Here is a 21,066-nt window from a genome sequence, read left to right as displayed (position 1 = left end):
GGGTCCAGTTGGAGCTACAGCCGCCAGACTATGCCAGAGCCGCATCTGTAACCCATACCACAGCTCACGGCAATGACAGATCTTTAACCCAATGAGTGAGGCCAGGGAGCGAACTCACAACCTCATGGTTCCTAGTCAGATTCGCTTCCACTGCGCCATGACGGGAACTTCTGAAACTTTATTTTAAACTATAAAATACATGAACTACTTTCAACTGCTAGCCAAAATGTTATATACAACTGACATGGAAATTGGCAGATCTGGAAAACTGAACTAGAGGTAGATAAAAGTTAAAAAAAAAGAAAAAGAAAAAAAAAATGGCATTGAGTAACACAGATGGCACTTTCTAAGTGTCCAAATGGGAGAGGATTTAATTATCCCGCAAAGCACTAGAATCTTATTGCTAGAATCTGATTCTATGAGAGCTCTCTTGGAATATTTCAGACTAAATACAAGGATCACATTTTATAGATGACAGGAAACTCAGAAGTGTTGAGTGATTTTTCTAAAGTTACAATACTCAATATATTCATCACAGTGACATTTATTAGCATTATCTGTACCATGGTCAAAATTTACTCCTTCAATGAAGTATAAGAAAAAAACAAGGCCTACGATACACAGTTTATGTAGGTATTTTATAAATACTATTGACTGAGAAGAACAGGCTACATGGAATGGCTAAACATTCTAGTACATGTAAATGGATACAATGTTATGACTGTCTGTCTAGCATGCACAGAAAGTAGATGTAAAATGAAGCAGTTCTATAGCAGTGGTTTGCTTGACTCCAATACCTAAAGAACACATTTTCTTTAAGCAACTAGATTTTTAAAGATTAAGAAGTATCTATTAACATATTCCTGGTAAGTTAAGGATCTGCCTTTTCACTTAAATTCTTTTAAGACTCGGAAATAAAAATTGAGAGAACAACCAGTCCAAATCTCTTGTTTTCTAGATTACTAAGGAGAGAGGTCTTCATACAGAGATAGGCTTAAGATCACACCCTTAACATCATCAGGGTGATCTAAGTTCTCCTAGCTCTTTCTGCAGCACAGTATTGCTTCCTCATATTTGTCACTCTATATACTTGGTTTTCTTTCCTATCAGTACTTAGCAAACCAGATAAATAAGATACATAAGAACAAGGGGTATTAGGAGATGGACAAGAAGCACAATGAGGTAGGCAAAGATGAATAGTATCATGAAATATCATGAAACAGTCCATACAATTTTGAGTTCCAAAGAGGAACTACATGCAGGGTAAGAGCCCTTAAACTGGCTCAAGTCCATCTGAAAACACTACCACATGGGCAAGGATCAGTATTTTGGAAGTTGTAACTGTTAACCCAACAGATGACTGCTATAGCAGAATGACATTGACTGTGCCCTGGGTAATAATAAATTGCGTTCGAATTTACATTTTTATCTCTAAAGTTACTTTAGCATTATTTTGAAAGAGTTGAAGGTCTTTAGCTATTTATAATGAAACAAATCAACCCTTGGAAAAAGATTACATTGGCAGTAACCCTACTATATAGATGAAGAAACTGAGGTTTAATAATTTGCCTCAGGGAGTTTCCATTGTGACACAGCGGAAGTGAATCCAACTAGTATTCATGAAGATGTGGGTTCGATCCCTGGCCCCACTCAGTGGGTTAAAGATCCAGTGTTGCCGTGAGCTGTGGTGTAGGTTGCCAAGGTGGCTCAGATCCCATGTTGCTGTGGCTGTGGTGTAGACTGGCAGCTGCAGCTCTGATTTGACCCCTAGCCTGGGAACTTCCACATGCTATTTGTGCGGCCTTAAAAAAGTAGAAAAAAAAATATGCCTGAGATTACCAAATGTTCTTCACCAAATAAGAAATTATTCATGGTTATAGATCTTAATTGGGTGTGGAAGAACTGATCAAAAAAGATGGAATGGCTCAATGTCATTTCCTGGAAGTATATACAGCTGTTACAAATTTAATTACCATCTTTATTGGGGCACCTGAAAATATATTATAGGATCACAATATTCACAAATATTCAAATGATAAATATTCTCAAAGCAATATAATAACAAAGTCTTGTATGGCTATCAAACTGGTACATATAAGGAAATTTAACTTTCTCTGGCCTATTGCTGGAATCATAAAATTGATCCAAATCATTCTTAAATTTCTGAATTCTTTTTTGTTCTTTTGAAATGACTTCTGTTGAGCATATCTTTAAAATAAGACTATAAATTCTAAGCTTCAATATAAACACCTAGGAAATAATGAATCTATAGTCAATTAGTAAATGATATTAATTTGGGGCTTAGTTAAAAATCCAGCTTAACTCAAAAAACTAAAAATACAATACCATATGATCAAGCAATTCCATTACTGGATATATATCCAGAAAAAATGAAAACATTAATTCAAAAAGATACTTGCATTCCAATGTTTATAATAGCACTATTTAACAATAGCCAAGATATGGAAACAATCCAAGTGCCCATCAATAGATAAATGAATAAAGAAGATGTGGTGTTCAGTATATATGTATACTGAAATATTACTCAGCCATAAGAAAAAAATGAAATTCTGCCATTTGCAGCAATATAGACCTAGAGAATTTTATAGTGAAATATGTCATACAGAGAAAGGTAAATATCGTATGGTATCACTTATACATAGAATCTAAAAAATTTATAAATTAATGTATATGCAAAACAGAAACTGACTCATATAGAAAACACACTAGTGGTTACTGAAGAGGAGAGGGGCATATTAGGGGCATGAGATTAAGAGATACAAATTATTATGTACAAATTAGATAAGCAACAAGGATATATTGTATAGCATAGAGAATTATAGCCATTATCCTGTAAATTAATGGAATATAATCTGTAGAAATACTGAATCACTATGTTGTACACCTGAAATTAATATTATATTATAAATCAACTATACTTCAATTAAAAAATCCTACTTAAGCAAGAAAAAAAAATGCCAACAATAAGATAATAACAGTAACAACAACCCTTTATGTTTCAAAGGGACCTATTCTTAGTGGAATTGGATAGCTGGCTCAGCATTTATTAAAAAACAGAGAAAGGATCACCTGGAAGGTATACCTACAAGAGTATTTCAGTTCCAAACTTTGTTTTATAAATAAAAGTAATACTGCTAACTAAGATAAGCTATTTTAGCAAACATGAAAAATACATTCTGTGCTTCTACAACTGGCATATAATAGTAGTTGTATGTAACCATAAAACACAGCTGTTCAAAAAATATAAATGCAGACAAATAAGTACAAAATATCAAGTAGGTGTTTGCTAGGTCATATGGAGCAGAGTGATCCAAAGAATAAAGGCAGTCACTGCTTGACAAAGCAGAGGATAAATCTAACCTCCTTTCCACTTAAGTACCAATACTTGACAAAGAATATTTTACTGATCAACATTACTGATTGCAAGGAACAGTGAGCTAGACTTCTGTATTTGAAGAGTAGGTTTGGGGAGAAGAGGTGTCACTCGCTCAGACACGGTCAAGAGTGGAAATAATGTTCATCGATAACTTGAAAAAAACACTCTCATTATAAATAGGTCAAATTTACCAATTAAAATGGCCATGCAAGGGACAGAGTTAGAAACATGAAAACATGTGTGAACAGTTCAGAAAAGTGTGTATTCTTGAAGCCTAAATTCAATAACTTTCTAGACTTAGCTCAAATTGTTCCCAACATGAATCATTTGGAAAAGCAAACACAAAACTGATTTTTAAATAAATATATAGTCATATAAAATGATGAATAAAACAATCAACCAGAGAGGGACAATCCCTCAAGTATCTTGCAGAATCCAAAACACATGGCCTCAGTGCCTTTACCGTCCTTTCTACAAAATATGATGAATGTTCTGTATATATTCCCTCAGCCATCATTTGTCTTCAACATGGAGTTTGTACTGGGAAGCGGTTGGGAAAAAAACCAAACATGGATTTTTTTCCTAAGAGAAAGTTGACAGAGACTAGTGAATTGATTACTCAAATGTGCTTCTCAGACATTAAGTTTCTGTTATTAAGTCCCCTGGTATCAGTGAAAATTTTTAAATTGAGATCCAGGAAACTATCCAGAACTTGACAGCTCATGATAAATGAGAGGTTTTTAAAAGTGGAATCACTGGAGATTATGATTTTTAAAGAAAGAGTCATTACTCTCAATTTCTGGAGATACCTTAAATCTTTGGCTTTTTACTATTTAGTAGTCCTGGAAAAAAGTTTTTTTTTTTTTTTTTTTTAATTATTTGTGCAGTCCTGAGCTTGAAAAATTTAAAGCTACTGCTTTTGACATTTGCTTGAGAGTAATGTTTGAGGAAAATTCACTCTTACCTATTACTGTATATCTACACTGAAACCTCAAGAAACTTTTTCCAAAGTGAGTATCAGAATACAAGTAATATAGAAAACTTAACTCTCCTAAATTCCAATCTTACACCTACTTATTTTTCAAAAATTGTGAACTCAAGAAATTCTAGTTCTTCTTTCTAAAGAAATGTAAATGATCCTATAAAGGCTCATTATTTAAAAAAAAGAGTTCAGAGTTTGCAACACAAAACATTTACCAAAAGCCTGGTCCAGAAAGTTGATTTGGGGATGGAACTTCTAATAGTCCATTCCTAATGTGGTTATTGTGACCAGTGAGGGACAGGAGGGAGGCTGGCACAAAAAAATAGGAGGCAAGGTTCCTCACATTAAAGTTGGAGGAAAACATACAAGATGTTAAAGAATACAAGGTATGAGTCAACCCCAAGAGTTCATTTTGATCTACTATTTCAAGTACCCCAACTAAAGATTTTTGGCTTTTATGGCCATAACTTATAAAATACAGCTGCAAAAGTCAATCCAAAAGCTGTAAGTAACTCAATACATAGTTACTGCAAAGAAGTCTGATTTGAAGTAGTTCTTGCCTCCAGATTTTGAGTAAGGAAGATTTCAAGATCATCATAACTTCACCTTTTTTTATGTAAAGTCTAATATTGAGTCATGAAAATGTAATTTATTAAGTATAGGTAATAGCACTTGGAAATCGCTTTAAAAAAAAAAACTGGTCATAACCTGCCATTTAGAACTCTTATAATGGTTTTAAGTAGAAGTTCATGAGAAGAGATGTTTATCAACTGTGAAAATCTGTTTTTATAATAAAAAAACCTATTTTTGTGAAGCAAGTTTTTTCAAATGAATCATCCTTTAAAGTCCAATATTACATACTGTACTACATTGAATAGTGTCCCCTAAAATTCATGTCATTATCTCAGAAGGTGACCTTATTTGAAAACACAGTCTTAATTTGTAATCAAATTAAGATGAGATCATACTGGACTGTGGCAGGCCCTAAACCCAATGACTAGTGTCTTTACAAGAGAAAAGTAAGAGATATGTGGACACAGAGACACATAGGGGGAAAAAGTCACGTGATGATGAAGGCACAGACTGAACTGATAGAGCTACACGCCTAAGAACACCAAAGATGCTAGCAAGCAACTACCAGAAGCTAGGAGTGAGGCACAAAACAGAATTTCCCTTAGAGCCGCCAGAAGAAACCAACCCTGCTGACACCCTGATTTTGGACTTCTGGACTCAAGAATTGCAGTGAGAATGGATTCCTGCTGTTTTCAGCCACTCATTTCGTGGTACTTTGTTATGGTAGCCCTAGAAAACTAATATACATACTATTCCAATGGAATTACCATTCTAATAATAACTATTTTAAGAGGCATTTTATCATCACAAAAGTGTGAACAGATAACACATCTTTGCAAAATCAAAGTCAGCTCGTTAGGAATTACAGAAATCAAAATGGCAACCTAAATGACATTTGATATACCATTTGATATACTAAGGGCGATGCAGGATGGATATCTTCCACAATGGCATGACTTTTGCAAACTTATGTTTTAGACCAAGAAACAGTGTTTCCAAGAAAATCTGAACCAAGAAGATATGAATGTTCTTGTCATATCAGATTCTGAACAGAAATTTCTTTGTAAAACTCCCATGAAGATGCACAATGAACATCATCTGCAAATTAAAGATACAGTGGACTCTACTGTTCCATCATAGCTGAAACACTGTTAAAGTACTTATCAAATTACAAAATATTCCAGTCTGATGGAATGTCTTTTTATTCAAGCAAAGGCAGATTTAAAAAGCCACTTGCTCAGCTTATCAGATATCTTGCCATGTGTACACATGAGCTGCATTTCTGCCCTTCTCCCCACATCAGGGACCATTAAACCTTAACCTGCAGATTCGGCAGGTTCTGGGCCCCAGGATTATTAGAAACCTTAAAAAACTAGTTTGGCAACTCAGCATCAAGTTAGTCTTGCTGCTGCTGCTCCCATTCTGATGTTTGACTTTCACTTTAGCAATGCTTTTATCTGATTGTTAGTAATCAAACTCTGTTAACCTCTTAGCCACTCCACTCTCTCTAAAGCAGCTTAAATCCCTTTCTTGTTTTTCTATCAGGCATCTCCCAATACTTTCAAAACGGAAGATCCATGGCCTGAATTCTCTTTCCAAGGTCTCAGTCTTAGACCCTTATCAGTTTCTACTTTTCCCTGAGGTCACCTGAGAGCTCATACCCTGGCTTATAGTAGGGGGTTTCTTATGCCATGCAGACCACCTCCTTGGCATTAATTCCCCATCTAGACTCTTATCATTTACTACCCTTTGTTGAAACACTCTGTCCCTATGCCAAAAGACCCTGTCCCCATGACCTATCTACAGGCCAGGATTTGAAACCTACTGTCCAACCTCCCCTATACAGACAGTCTGTACACCTGAGTTCTTGCTTGTTGCTAGGAATCTGCCCTGTATACAAATGTCTGCCTTAGATCCCAAATCTTTGTCAGGCATTCAGCCACTCTAGTTCTGTTACTTGACACCATCCATGTTAGTAATTTAGCTTTCATGTTTTTCTCATTAAACTAATTACAGTGAAAGACTTAGAAACACAATCTTTGATGAAAGTATGTTTTTATAAGGAGAGAAAGGTAATGGCCAGTAGTCAGCAATGGCCAGACAGGTAGGTGCTATTATCATATTCATTTTACAAAGAAACAGCATATAGAACTTACCTATCCAAGGTCACACACAAATACTCATGCAGCTGAGATATAAATTCAAGGCAACTTGCTCCAGAACCTGTTTTCTTAGCCACTATATTGTAGCTCTGCCTTCTACTACCTCTAGTCCCCAGTGATGTTTTCAAATTCTGTGTCATTTCAAGTTTATACCTTGGTAAATGTTTCCAATTCTTTCCCCATTCAGCCCCAAAGCTAAGTCCCCCCTCTAATGTGAACGAACTCTTTGACAAATATGTTTGCATAGATTGTATTTTTCTTACAATGAAACATAAAACATAAAAGCATGAAGTACAAGGTATGACCCTCAGGAATTTGATTATTAAATCATTAATAAATAAGTAAACTGCCCTGATCATTCACAAAATCTAATCTTCTACAACGTATAAGCTAAACTACAATTGTGAGCTTTAGAAAGAGGTGAGAGGAGTCCTCTGGATCCTAATATTGAGATTATACATATCCCATTATTTCATCTACAACTGTGCTGAACATTTATTGCCATACAGGCTTGTCAATCCACTTGAAGAAGTCTAGGCTCTGACCTGGTATAAAATAAGACTAAACCTTGAAAAGTCAACCTAGTTAATGTGAATAAGAATCTTGAAAATGTGTGCACACATTTTGATATTTTATGACAATTAACTCATATAAAAGAAAAGAAATTGAAATTCTCTTCTGACATAAACAGTGAGGAGACTGGAGACAATATGAAGATAAAGAGATAACAATCCAAGCCTCTAATACACAGCTATCAACTGAAGTCTTAATAAAAAATTTTTTAAAAAATCTGAAAGAAGATCTAAAAAGTCTAATGTTAAATTCAGGGGACAAGAGGAAGCCTTAAATTAACTCATCATTTAATTTATGGAGGAAAGTTTATCAAAAACAATAGGCTGAAGAATACACTTGTAAGGATAATAGAGAAACAAAACATTGATAAATCCAAATAACAACTCTCCCAAGAAATAAATACTGCCTGCCCTGATAATATCAGTTTTAATTATCTAAATAAAACTGAAAGAGGAATAGCAACTTTAGAATTTAAAGTATTACAGCTTAATAGGATATAAGATATTATTACATGTAGTATTACCCCCTCTCTTCCCCATATGAAGAAACAGGTCCCAAGAGAGATGTGACTTGCCCAAGTCCCTCAATTTATCTTACTCAAGACTTTTCACCTTATCTAGAGCAGCATATGATACACAGAATATGGGTCATATCATCTATAAAGATAAGAAAATATTTAAAATATGAATATTAAAAAATTTCTTTAAAAGTTTCAGCAATAAATTTCAAAAGCTAATGTACATTAAATAAAATGTTAGCTTTCATGAAAAAGAAAAACTACCTAAATGCCTCAAGCACCAAGTTTCTTGATTTTATTAAGGGGTTTGTAGGTATGCATTTAGGGTTAAAAACACACAAACAGATTTTTTTGGTCTGTGCTTTCATAAGACCTTACAGTCATTTATACCATTTTAAAATAATAAGAACACTTCTGTTTCAAGCTTTTATGGTAATTCACTAGAGTAAACTTTATGACTCAGCTTTTTGTGCCCATTCATGCAAGCCTGAAAGGTCCACTTAAATTCCTTGCTGTATTTTAAATTCAGGCTTGGAGTAGAATTTTTGTTTTTCTGAGGCTCACAAAGGCTAGACTCACAGCTTAGTTCTATGGTGCCTATTTAGCTGGACCTAAAGCCTACATCAAGTACTTTATTGTCACATAAAAAGCAATCTTCATGGAGCTTAGCAATTTAAGTAGCTCTCCAAAGTTTGGTAAATATTTTACATCTACTTTTTATCTCTATTGTCCAGGAAGGGCTTTATAGAATTGTAAAGTGTTACTTTAAACATCTAAAAGTTAATATGGATACTACAATCTTTCGGGTTCATGGTTACAAGTGAGAAACACAAAGCTACCTACTATAATTTTCCAAACACACAATTTTCTTAGGTTTTTTTGTTCGTTTGTTTGTTTTTAAAGCATCCTGGAATCCCATCTTTAAAAAAAATTATTAGGAATCAGGCTTGGATGGAAGGTGGTTTCTAAAATTCAGGCTCTGAAAATAGGATGCAGAAGCCTTTAAGGATCTCCCACACACTCAGCAGAAAATGATGACTCTCCCAAACAAAAGCCATTACCTTGACTGATGCTTTACTCACATTATTTCTCACACACTTGGACCGTTTTCCCTTCCATAACCCTATCAATTCAAATCTTAATCCAAACTTTGAAGTCATACTCAAAAAACCAACTCCCTCCATGATGGCTTCTCCAATCCTCTCCACCAGCATTAGCCTTTTTCTCCCCTTAGTGTTCCCAAAGCACTCTGTCATAGTTTGTGCTGTTTTGAATTATTTGAGTAGGTCTGTCTGCCCCAGTAACTGGGTCAACATCTTTTTCCTTTCTTTATTGTCCACGTACAGATACTCAATAAGGGTTTATTAAACTGAGTGAGGCAAGCAGGACTACTGACTCATAATATCCCATTCTCCAGTCTTAGAGGAAACTAGGGCAGAGAATCTAGAGTAACTCTTGAAAACTGGGCTAATCATGATTTGATCTGGCCAGGTACCCAAGATGGCTGAGATAATGAATATTGTAACTTGTGTATGAAATGTAAGCAGACTAAAAACTAATCACAAAAAATGTGAAGGTATAAAAAGAACCGTAAAAAGAGCCATTAAAAAAAAAATCTATACCTACTGTTCTGTTGTGAGACCAGTACAAATAACGCTACAAAATGTTATCTTAAAATAACCAAAAACTACTTATCCAATCAATCAATAAACAGTAATTCAGCTGTTAGGGAAAGGGTATAAAGAGATATAAAGCACAGACCTAGGTCCTATCCTTAAACTCTCCAGTTTAATTATAGAGAACTAAAATTCTCTATTGACTCCATGCAGAGGTAACTTGACAGTAAAAACCAATTTATGATAAACACCAAATGAAAGATAAATATAAGATATACAAGAATTGTTGAGGATTGCTGATAAATAGAATTCTGGATTAAGACCGTAAGGGAAGATTTCAATTAAGAAGTAAGGCATAAATTATAAAATGAGGTGGTTTGAACTAGATGACTTCTGGCCTTACCTCCCAAATCTGAAATTTTATTACAGTCTTTTTTATGTTATTACAGTAGTGACTTGATATTAACTAACCACTCCATGAATGGAGTTAAAAGATTCTGATAATTTTCACGTGAACCTGAATTGAAGGCTTTCTTCTTTATACCAGTTTCTTGGTATAGCTTCTAAAATTCAAAACAGGGTTTTAAGTGGACATTTTCATACCTGAAAGATATATTTGAAATCCTATAATTTATTCTTCTCTCTCTGTGGATAGGAAGTCAGAAGAGTAAACCTTCAAAAGTTCATCACCATTATTCAAGCACTTTTTTTCTTCTTTGTTCTTTTCAACTGTCATGGCTTTTGTACCCAGCAGTTACTGATAGCCAAATGTATTCTGAAGCTCAGCCAAAGTTTTTCCTTTTCTTTTTCTTTTTTTTTTTTTAGGGCAACACTCAAAACAAAGCAAATATTGGCTTAGTTATGACACTTGTTGTTCTAATACATTAATAGCCTATTGTCCACTGTGGTTGTCTCAACAAGATAATACATTGAAAAACAGCGTTTCCTGATAGGAAGTGAATTCCCACTGTGTGTCACAGGACCCTAGCCAAAAGCTGGGCTCTAAAAGAGAATGAGCAGTCCCTTCTGAGAGTGCATACATAAAAGACTAATGATTAGACTTTTTCTTCTCTCTCTTGTTTAAAACAGCTTTCTGCTTCAGCTCAACTACCATCTATTTGACTGATTCTGCTATCATAGAACAGTTTTTCTAAAATAGTTTCAAATGTTTTAGACAAAGTTTGTTCAACATCCTGTAGGCAGCAGTATCCTGTATATTTCTAACTCTGGAGAATTTCCTTAGTCGTAAATGCCACAGTGGATAAGGTAACTTGACAAAGAAGATATTGGGATGTGTCGTCAAGACAGAGCTTGACAATTTTCAAGGTTAGTTTCATCCAAGCAATTGTTTAAGCCATTATACTATACAAGGTACACTAACTGCAATTGTAGGCAAAAATCAGGGCTCAATCAATCCAAGCATCACAAATTTGTTTATTTTGTTTAGAAATTAATTAGTTAGAAATTGTTGTCACTCACAGATCCACACACAGAAGAGTATGCCTCCACAGTAACTGATGCTGCCCTAACAGCATGAATACTCCTTTTTAAACATTGAAAATATACTTTCTTTTCATCTATTTTCTCAGACTCAAATTTGAGGAAATTTTTCTGCCCAGTTCTACTTACCAATGGATTTGGAAAACTCCAACAATGGCGTGAATAAGAACAGTTGTAATTTTAGTAGATTCCAGCAAGACTGTCTCTGCCATCTAGGTACTCCCACCATTTAATGCAGTGCTTGGCTTCTACAATGTCCTCAACACATTTTGCTAAAATGAACTATGTCTAACAATTGATATGAAAATTAACATGGAATGAATACTAGCATTATTTGGATCACAAATAATCTCAGGTTTTAGGGAAGAATACTTATTCAAGGCATGTCAAGTTGTCTGCTACAGAAGCGAGGGTCACCAGGACACAAACACACACAGACTCCCCTACCTCCAGGCCAAGAAAATGACTTTTTTCTTCCTGTTATAATGATACAAATCAAACGATGATGTTCTTAGTCCATTCTGCTTTCAAGACAGCTGTCATTTGACAGAATTATAAGAGTAAAATTGTGAAACAGGCAATGCTAAACATCCTAGTGTGATGCAGCAAAAATTCTTGCTTCTGTTACTTTATAACTTTGCTATGTAACTTGATAACTTTGCTGGCAGGATGACAGCATACAGTTCACCTCAAAGGCTATTTCCTCAGCACCAAATCAGAAAACTTTAGCTATGTCAAGTAACATTGATTTTTAAAAATTAATTAATTAATTAATTAATTTAGTCTTTTGCCTTCTTAGTGCCGAACCCCCGGCATATGGAGGTTCCCAGGCTAGGGGTCTAATTGGAGCTGTTGCTGCTGGCCTATGCCACAGCCACAGCAATGCCAGATCTGAGCCGAGTCTGCGATCTACACCACAGCTCACGGCAATGCCGCTGGATCCTTAACCCACTGAGTGAGGCCAGGGATTGAACCCACAACCTCATGGTTCTTAGTCAGATTCGCTTCCTCTGCGCCACGACGGGAACTCCTTTTAAATTTTTTTTTCTTTTTCTTTTTTTTCCTTTTTTGCCTTTTAGGGCCTTACCTGTGTCATAGGACGTTCCCAGGCTAGGAGTTGAATCAGAGCTGTAGCTGCTGGCCTATGCCACAGCCATAGTCACAGCAACACCCAAGCCAGATCTGTGGGATCCAAGCTACATCTGTGACCTACGCCACAGCTCGCAGCAACAACAGGATCATTAACCCACTGAGTGAGGCCAGGGACCAAACACGCATCCTCATGGATACTAGCTGGGTTTGTAACCGCTGAGCCACAATGGGAACTCCAAGTAACATCAATTTTAGCATTCAGTGAAACAAGGAGATGGATTAGAAGGCTAGAAAGTAAAAATAATTTAAACAAGGGGACTGAAGCCAAGTTTCAAGGCCCTTAGGATTAACTTTGAATGGCTGGGTTCATTGAAAATTACAAGGATCCATTTTAAAAACAAATATCGCCTCACTCAGAATCTTCTTCATAAGTATTCAAGCTTGATAAAAGGATTTGCTTTTATTTCAAATGGGTTTTGCACTTTTCAAAGTGATTTTTTAGAAAAGGAGAGTTTATATAAAATATAACATTCAGCTTCTCTTTTTAAAAACACTGCTAAACTTTCAAATAGCTTACGCCATATGGCAGGTCAAATAAATTACAGACCACACAATATACACAAAACATGTTTTTAATTTAAGTAACAGAAACTTCATATAATTTGCATTATATAGCTTAAGTCAAAGCTATATTATTACAGTTGTAAGAGACATTAAAATTCATCTATTCTGACCTCTTGTTTTTTAGATGGTAAAACTGATGGATGATCAAGGAGGTTAAGTGACCTGCCCACAATCTCACACTCCAGTTACCAGACTTTGAGCCCACTGTTATTTCATTAACCTGCTGGAAAATGGACTCCCAGGGCAGTCTAACCCACTCATGACTGGCTGGGGCAGTGGGGCCTACCTTTGGTGTTCTAGCCAGAGGAAGAGAAGTAGGTGAGGGGTTCTTCCATCTCCACACAGCACTACCACTCCTTTCCAATAGCACCTGTGTTCTGGATTCTGTCCCAAAAGGGAGGTAGGAGAGAAGCTGATAGCCTAAGTCTACCTGATAGTGCAGAAAGGGAACAACTTGAAAATAATTCAGATATCTCTCAAAAGGTAAATGATTACATATACTATAGTACACCCATCCACACATTTAAGTACCATATGACCACTAAAAAGAATGAGGGAGATATATAATGGTATGTAGAGTATAATTTTATTTGTACTTTTTAAAAAAGATGTACACTCATATCGGTAGAAATTTTCTAGAAAAAGAGAGAACCCCCACCCCTAGCCCCACCCTTGGGAGTAGGGCTCAGAGATTAGGGTGAGAAAGAGACATTTTGTCATATGCCCATTGTGCTGTTTCATCTTTTTACCATGTCCATTTTTTGAGTTATAAAATTAATACATTTTAGAAATACATTAAAGTAGGGAAGGGAACTTCTGCAAAGCCCTGGGAAAACTCTGATGAAGAAGACAAGGATGGGGTCTTATCAAGGGTAATCTGATACTCTATACCTAATCTACACAACACACAATTTAATTCTCTAGAAAGGACTTCTTCATGTCACAGTAATGTGTGTTTTCACCAATACATGAATAAAATTTGTATAGCATACTGGAGTAAAGAGGTGGCGATTGAGGTGCAGCTACATAATAGGGCTATGTGAAAAAAACCCACATTTTCTCTATATTACATAATTATCACAAGAATAAGTAAGATAGAGTACTGTTATAGATATTAAATATTGACTTCCTAGAAAAGTTCCCCCCAAAAATCTATGTAGTAAATCTTCTAATTTCAATATTTAACATCAAACTAGTTGACAAGCTTTGCTCTGGAGCAGCTATAAAAGTCTAAGAGTAATTGTATTATCCTAGAGTTCAAAGGGATAGTAGAGATCATCTAGCTCAGTGGATTGAAACCAACATTTTTTAAACTCAATGAATTTTATTATATTTATAGCTGTACAACCATCATCACAACCCAATTTTACAACATTTCCATCCCAAACCCCAGCCCACCCCTTCCCCCACAACCTGTCTCCTTTGGTAACTATAAGTTTTACAAAGTCTGTGAAACTAACATTTTTTTTTTTTAATGAATCAACACAGAAAATATAGCAGTGTGTTTTCTGTGCTGTTAAAATATAATTTTAGGGATTAACTGTTATGTATATAGTGTGTGTATTGGGTCATGAGATAAAATATATATATATTAAAAAAATTGAGGGAGTTCCTGTAGTGGCACAGTGGTTAACGAATCCGACTAGGAACCATGAGGTTGTGGGTTCGATCCCTGGCCATGCTCAGTGGGTTAATGATCCGGCGTTGCTGTGAGCTGTGGTGTAGGTCGCAGACATGGCTCGGATCTCTCATTGCTGTGGCTCTGGCGTAGTAGGCCGGTGGCTACAGCTCCGATTAGACCCCTAGCCTGGGAACCTCCATATGTTGCGGGTTTGGCCCTAAAAAAGACAAAAAAAAAAAATTGAAAGCCATTCACCCAAGGCTGTTCAACTAATAATTGTACACTGAGTATAGCCAAAATTCAATGAAACATCTACACAACTCCTGTGGCAAGAGGTTCGCCTAGTTCCAGACTGAAAATTAATTTTCTGTTGAAGAGATATTTATAAACCTAATTCTACTGCTCAGATATGAAACAGTAAATTTTAAAAATTTCTGATATATATGATTTATTTAAAGCAAAGCTTTAGTTTTCTCATTTATAAGTATGATTCTGGGTTAACATCTAAACATTTTTTTCTCCATTCTAACACACTCCCTTTAGCATCTCTGGAATAGGCATGTGTCCTCTACAAAGAGAATTAGGGGATTCTAAACTGGAAAAGATCTTAAAGATCTAACCCAAATTCCTAATTTTATAGGTGAAGAAACTAGTGTCCAAAGTAACAGCCTCATGATTCCCAGGATAGTGTCTTTTCCTATGATACACACTTTTACTTTATTCTTAGATCCCTGTATTATTACAAAATAGCTAAACACAATTACTATCAAGTTGCAAAGAGGAAGCTGAAGCAAGGAAATACTAGGAAGTCTCAGTCCAAAAGGATGACACAATGTCACTCCTGCAAGGTTTACACAAATCTGCCATTTTCAACATCCAGCTTTGATTCAATTGAGGCAAACAATTCAACTTTCATGTACCAAATGGGTGTGTCCACCCCACAAGGGTACACAGTGAACAGGCAGGAGAGGAAGACAATAGTACAGACATTACAAAGCACAGCCTCTCCCAACATATCCTCTTTGGTCAGTTCGTAATTAAATATGTCACAGGCACTGAAAACCAAACTATGAACAGAACTCCAATATGTGAGAAGAAGACAAGTTAGACCCCATTTGCAGAGAAATATTGCTGAACATGGACCTCACTGAAAAACAATAAAACTCCTATAGTTCAACTTACCGTTCACGTCACACACTCTAGAAAGAACACAGAGGCACAGACAAGGCATGGAACAGAACTCAGGGCTGCAGCCTTCCTCAACTCTTCTGACAAATACCCAATAGTGGGAGGACAAAGCATCATTATGCCAGAAATAAAGGCTCTTTAGATGCTGCCTTTTTTTAATTCAATGAACCCACTCTTACACACAAAGTTTATGCCATAATATCCTGAAGTACAGTATTGCCAGATTATTCTATTAATGAGTCCAATAAATTCAATGCAAAACAGTACATCAAGCATTTTTATCTTAAATCATTAGCATGTTTGAGAGACTACCAGTATTTTCCTTAAACAGTCAACATCACCCCCCAAACAATTAAGAACAATTCAGCAAACTGTTTAATGAAGAAAAAAAAAATCAGACAAGCAAACTAACAGAAAAAAATTTAGTTGAGTGATAAAGCCACAGGCTCCTCCCCAAGAAGAATACTGCACATTGCTAGCAGCTGGCACAAAATTAACCATCTATTTTATCTATGCTTTCCCCCCTAAGCTGTGAGATATCAGTATTACAATAGACAACTTTGTATTTACTTACACAAAAAAATAGAAGCTGCTATACATTTCTTAAGCTGGTTTTTGTGTGGCAATTCTGATGCAATGCTGCCCTAAAAATGAACTTTGTTTTAAACAGTAAGATATCCACACCGTGTGGTTAGAGCAAGGGTGGAGCCCACTCTGGGGGAAACAACACACCCAGGCAGACTTCAGTGAGAGCAAACTGCACACTAATATTGCCACAATATTTTTTAGGGCCTCTGAATCAAAATTAATTGGATAATTCTCTTCAAAGAGATGGGGGAAAAGTTCATGTTTGCAGATTTGCTTTCCTGCCATGAAATGAAATACAGATTATTGCTTTTTCATGAAGAAAGTAAAGATAAAATGCAAAGTAAATCACACAGCTCAATCAACAGAATGTTAGGTGGAAGTGGACTACTGTAAAGGAAGTCCAACCATGCCAACTGCTAAGTTTAGCAATAGTAGCTTCTGCATATCTCAAGGTGTCAGCAACACTGCTCACTCTGGAACTTGACTTTGGCCTATCTGGCCAGGACAGGGGACCCAAACATGATCAAGCATTATCTAGTTTTCCCTACCAATACTCAAGCCCTAAACTAAAAATATAGAAACACAAGCATTTTCTTAACAACTAGCAAGAGCCACCTTCAAAAATAAGGGACGTGATTTATGAACTTGCTTTGGTATAATACTGAGATAAACATATTAAAAGGGATAATTATTTTAAAGAAAATAACTAATATGTACTATGCCTTAAAATTTTTGTGATCACTCACTTTTTCAAATAATTCTATGTTTTGATTTTTAAATTTTTTGATTTCCAAATAAATATTCAATAGGATGTATACATACTGTATATAAATCTTTAATAGTGTCTAAAATAATTCAGTTATTGAAACTATTACTAAACATCTGATTATTGTTCAAAGTGATTTTAATCAATACTACTTTTTATATATATACATTCAGAGACACAACCAAAAGTTACTTTTAATTGAACTCCTATAAGCCATGAAATGAAAAATAGGTTTCTCAGTAGAATACCCAAGCATGTAAAAAATAAGCTCTATAATCATTTACATAGAATTTAAAACAAACAATGGAAAGGGCTTTGGGAAAAGATCTGGAAAATATTTTTAATGATATATGTTTCACAATACCCTCTCCAACTGCTACTCCCTTACACTGGAACAATAAATCAGTCTGGACCATTGACTATTTCAATATTTTGAGAGATGGCCTAGAACACCCTCTTTCAGAATCCTGGGGGTAGGTGCTGACTGATCGAGCCTTTTGTTGGATTATGAGGTCATTCTTGCCATATGATAAGTTAACCCATTCCAGAATACTCCCTTCATAGTTCACGTGCCTGATATAATTATTTTTTTCATTCATATGCTTAATTACGAATCACCTGCTGCCATCCCTTGGTCTTCCTCATCAAATCCCCTAATTGAACAACTCAAAGGTAGCATTTGGGTAGTAAATTATATTTGAAGAATCCCATCTTGATACTTTTTGGATTTGCACTGCTGGAAATGTGTTTTCAAGTCAAACTTCACTTTCACAGCTGCAAAGGAAATGACAAGAGAAGAAAAACAGAGCCAATATATATCAGCAATTAATTCCATCCACAACTGCCCAGCTGTTTGTGCATGGAAGAGTCAGTCTGTTTCCTTTTGGGGCTTTCACCACTGAAAACTGATACGGCACATTCAGAGACACAAGCTGTTTGTAACATGTCAGGAATGTGCACAGGATCACACAGAGTTGAAGAGACAAAATGAAATCCAGATCCAGTTTTCTTGGGACTTGTCAGTATTATTTCATAGCATTAAAAAAAAGAAAGAAAGAAAGAAAGAAAGAAAGAAAAGAAAAAGAAACCATAAAAACATCTCAGAGCAAAATTCATGGGGGGGGGGACCCTCCCTTCTGAATATCACCCTTCCAATAAAGAGGAAAATCTGCCAATGACATCAGATTTAGTATCAAGAATAGACACTGATTTATTGGCACAGACAAGGTGTGACATTCTTAGGAATCCACAAGCCCCCAGTATGTGAAATCCAGCCAATACTTTTTTGACTACACAGCTGCCTGCCCAATGTGTATTTAGTCCCTTTAAAAAATCCTTATAAACGTGAAAGTTGGGAACCAATACTTTTACCACAGCCATGAAGAAAAGCAAGTTTTTCTTGGTTAGTTCAGACATTATTTGGCACTCACATACACCTGCCTGTTTCAGGGATTCATGTAATTTTACAGATCTAATCTTCTAGGGTAGCTCTCAAGTCATCAAATTTCTCCTTCCCTCTCCTCATCAGTTTTGTGGGTTTTAAATAAAAATATTCACTAATGAGTGTCAGAGGCTTAACCACTATAGCATGGGCTCATGTGTAACTCAAGAAGTATTCCAGGAGTTCCGGTCGTGGCTCAGAGGTTAACGAACCCGACTAGTATCTATGAGGACGTGGGTTTGATCCCTGGCCTCTCTCAGTGGGTTAAGGATCTGTCGTTGCCATGAGCTGTGATGTAGGTCACAGACTCGGCTTGGATCTGGCATTGCTGTGGCTGTGGTGTAGGCCAGCGGCTACAGCTCCAGTTGGACCCCTAGCCTGGGAACCTCCATATGCTGAAAAAAAAAAGTATTCTATCCTCTTCTCTCCCTGCCCTCCAACTCTAATTTTCAAACAAACAGCTTGTGTTATTAGGATGTAAAATGACTTGTGATTAATTACTGGCATGAAAGAAAAAGGTGGCATCTTTAGAACAAAATAATTCAAAACGTATTTCAGCTATTTTTTTTTAGCATGAAATTAGTTATTCCCAGGATTGAATTCATTATTCTAGGTACCTCCCCCTTGCTTTTGCTGCCCAAGAGTTCATGCCGTCCTAATCCCTGTATATCTTCAAATACCACTTGGATGGGGCACTCAATTTCGGTACCACTAGCGGGTAGGGCTTAACCAATGAAGAGAAGAAAATTCTCTGCTCCAAATACGAGAGGGCATTCTATAATCTTCAGAATGAAGATGCTCTCAAGTGCCAGAACTCAAAGCAGCACAATGAGAAACTGTCTCCGACTATAAGTGCTTTGAAAGCATGAAGTGTGATTTGTTAACAAAATATAAGGCATTCTCATGGTAGAGAATATAAGGCATTTTCAGTGGTAGACTGAAAACAAAGGACAAGTTCAAAAAAGGGTCTTTTCTTCAACAAACATCACCTGACCAAGGATATATGTGGGGTAGGAGACGGGAGGAGAACAGTTTAGCCTTTGGCTGATGGTGACACTACATTCTAGAAATATGGTATAACTATTAGTGACTCAGCCACAGAGATGAACTTTGCTTGGCAAGCTTCAGCTCTGTGGGACATTCAGACTAGTCTGAAATGTCTAAGGGGAGGAACTTCCCCACCTATAAGGTTGGCTAAGGAAAGAAAAGGTCTCTCTGAGCTGTTTAAATCAGGTTGCTTAAACTCTCACTAGAGCCTTGGGTAGCATTAACAAAGACCCTTTGAGAGAAGAGGCTGTAGATATGAAATTGTCAATTTTTTGGCTACGCCTACAGCATGTGGAAGTTCCTGGGCCAGGGGTTAAACCCATGCCGTAGCAGTGACCCAAGATGCTGCAGGTGACGATGCTGGATCCTTAACCACTAGGCCACCAGGGAACTCCTATCAATTCATTCTTAAAGTGATTTCCCCCTCAATAATTTATTAATATAATATTTAATACTAATATATATGTATTATGTTATTCTTAAAAATTTACACATACAGCACATTTGAAAGAATTTTACAATGAGTACCATATATACAATATCTAGATTCTACTATTAACACTGTACTACACGTATTTTATCACATATCTATCCATTCTTTTCATCATCTTATCTTTCATGCATTTTAAAGTAAATTATAAGCATCAGTATAATTCCCCATAAACACTTCTGCATGCATATCATTACCAAGAGCTCAATATTTGCTTACGGCTTTTTTGTTTTGATGTAAAGTTTACATAGAATGAAATGCAGAAATGTTAGTATATACTTTGTATAACCCCAAATCCTGTCAAGATAAAGAATATTATTTTAACCCCAGAAAAGCTCTCTCATGACTATTCCCAGGCAATCCCTTCTCCCACTTTCCTAAAAACAATCACTGTTTTGATTTTAAAAGTAATTTTAAACTCCAAGGAGTCATGCCTTCGCAATCTATGCTTTGGAATATTTTCCACTACATCCCATAACTTATACTTGCTTGAACAAAACGATCAGATATGTACATGTAAGGAGCTTAAGAAGAAATCATAAAGTTAAAAGGAATTAGACTCATCTGTTCCAGCTACTCAATTTTTTAGGTGAAGGAATTAAAACTTAGAAAGTTTTGGCTGCCTGTACAGTCATCCAACTGGTCAGTAATTTATTGGATGGGCTTACTCTAAGGCTCTTAAGCAGCAGCTCTACACTTCATTTTAAGATGAAGAGAACAGAAACTAGAGATAATGCTGGCTCAGAGGAAGAGCTCAACTACCTACAAGCCAAAGCATCTTAAACAAATTTTTGGTTTTGGGTTTTTAAATTTGGGTCTGTTTTCTCATCTGCTAAACAAGGAGAACCTTAACTCATAGAGTTGTATGGATTAAAAGAGAGAATCTTTG

General features: G+C 36.0%; 1 protein-coding gene across 5 annotated transcripts in view; it reads right to left on the bottom strand.

Moving 5' to 3' along the window:
- The window catches only part of ADD3 (adducin 3), a 132,303-nt gene that overhangs the window by 38,036 nt on the left and 73,201 nt on the right, over positions 1–21,066 (bottom strand). Inside the window, exon 1 of one of the 5 annotated variants that reach the window (XM_047762767.1) lies at positions 16,420–16,518. The exons of 3 other annotated variants lie outside the window; for them this stretch is intronic. The gene's annotated coding sequence lies outside the window, so the exon portion shown is untranslated. Of the gene's footprint in view, positions 1–13,322; positions 13,450–16,419; positions 16,519–21,066 lie in introns of those variants that run through there. One more of the 5 variants, XM_047762768.1, reaches the window with a different exon arrangement.

The sequence above is a fragment of the Phacochoerus africanus genome, chromosome 15, assembly GCF_016906955.1.
Source record: "Phacochoerus africanus isolate WHEZ1 chromosome 15, ROS_Pafr_v1, whole genome shotgun sequence".
NCBI lineage: Eukaryota > Metazoa > Chordata > Mammalia > Artiodactyla > Suidae > Phacochoerus > Phacochoerus africanus.
Note: the sequence above shows the minus strand (reverse complement) of the source record. Positions and strands in the feature narration are given on the sequence as shown.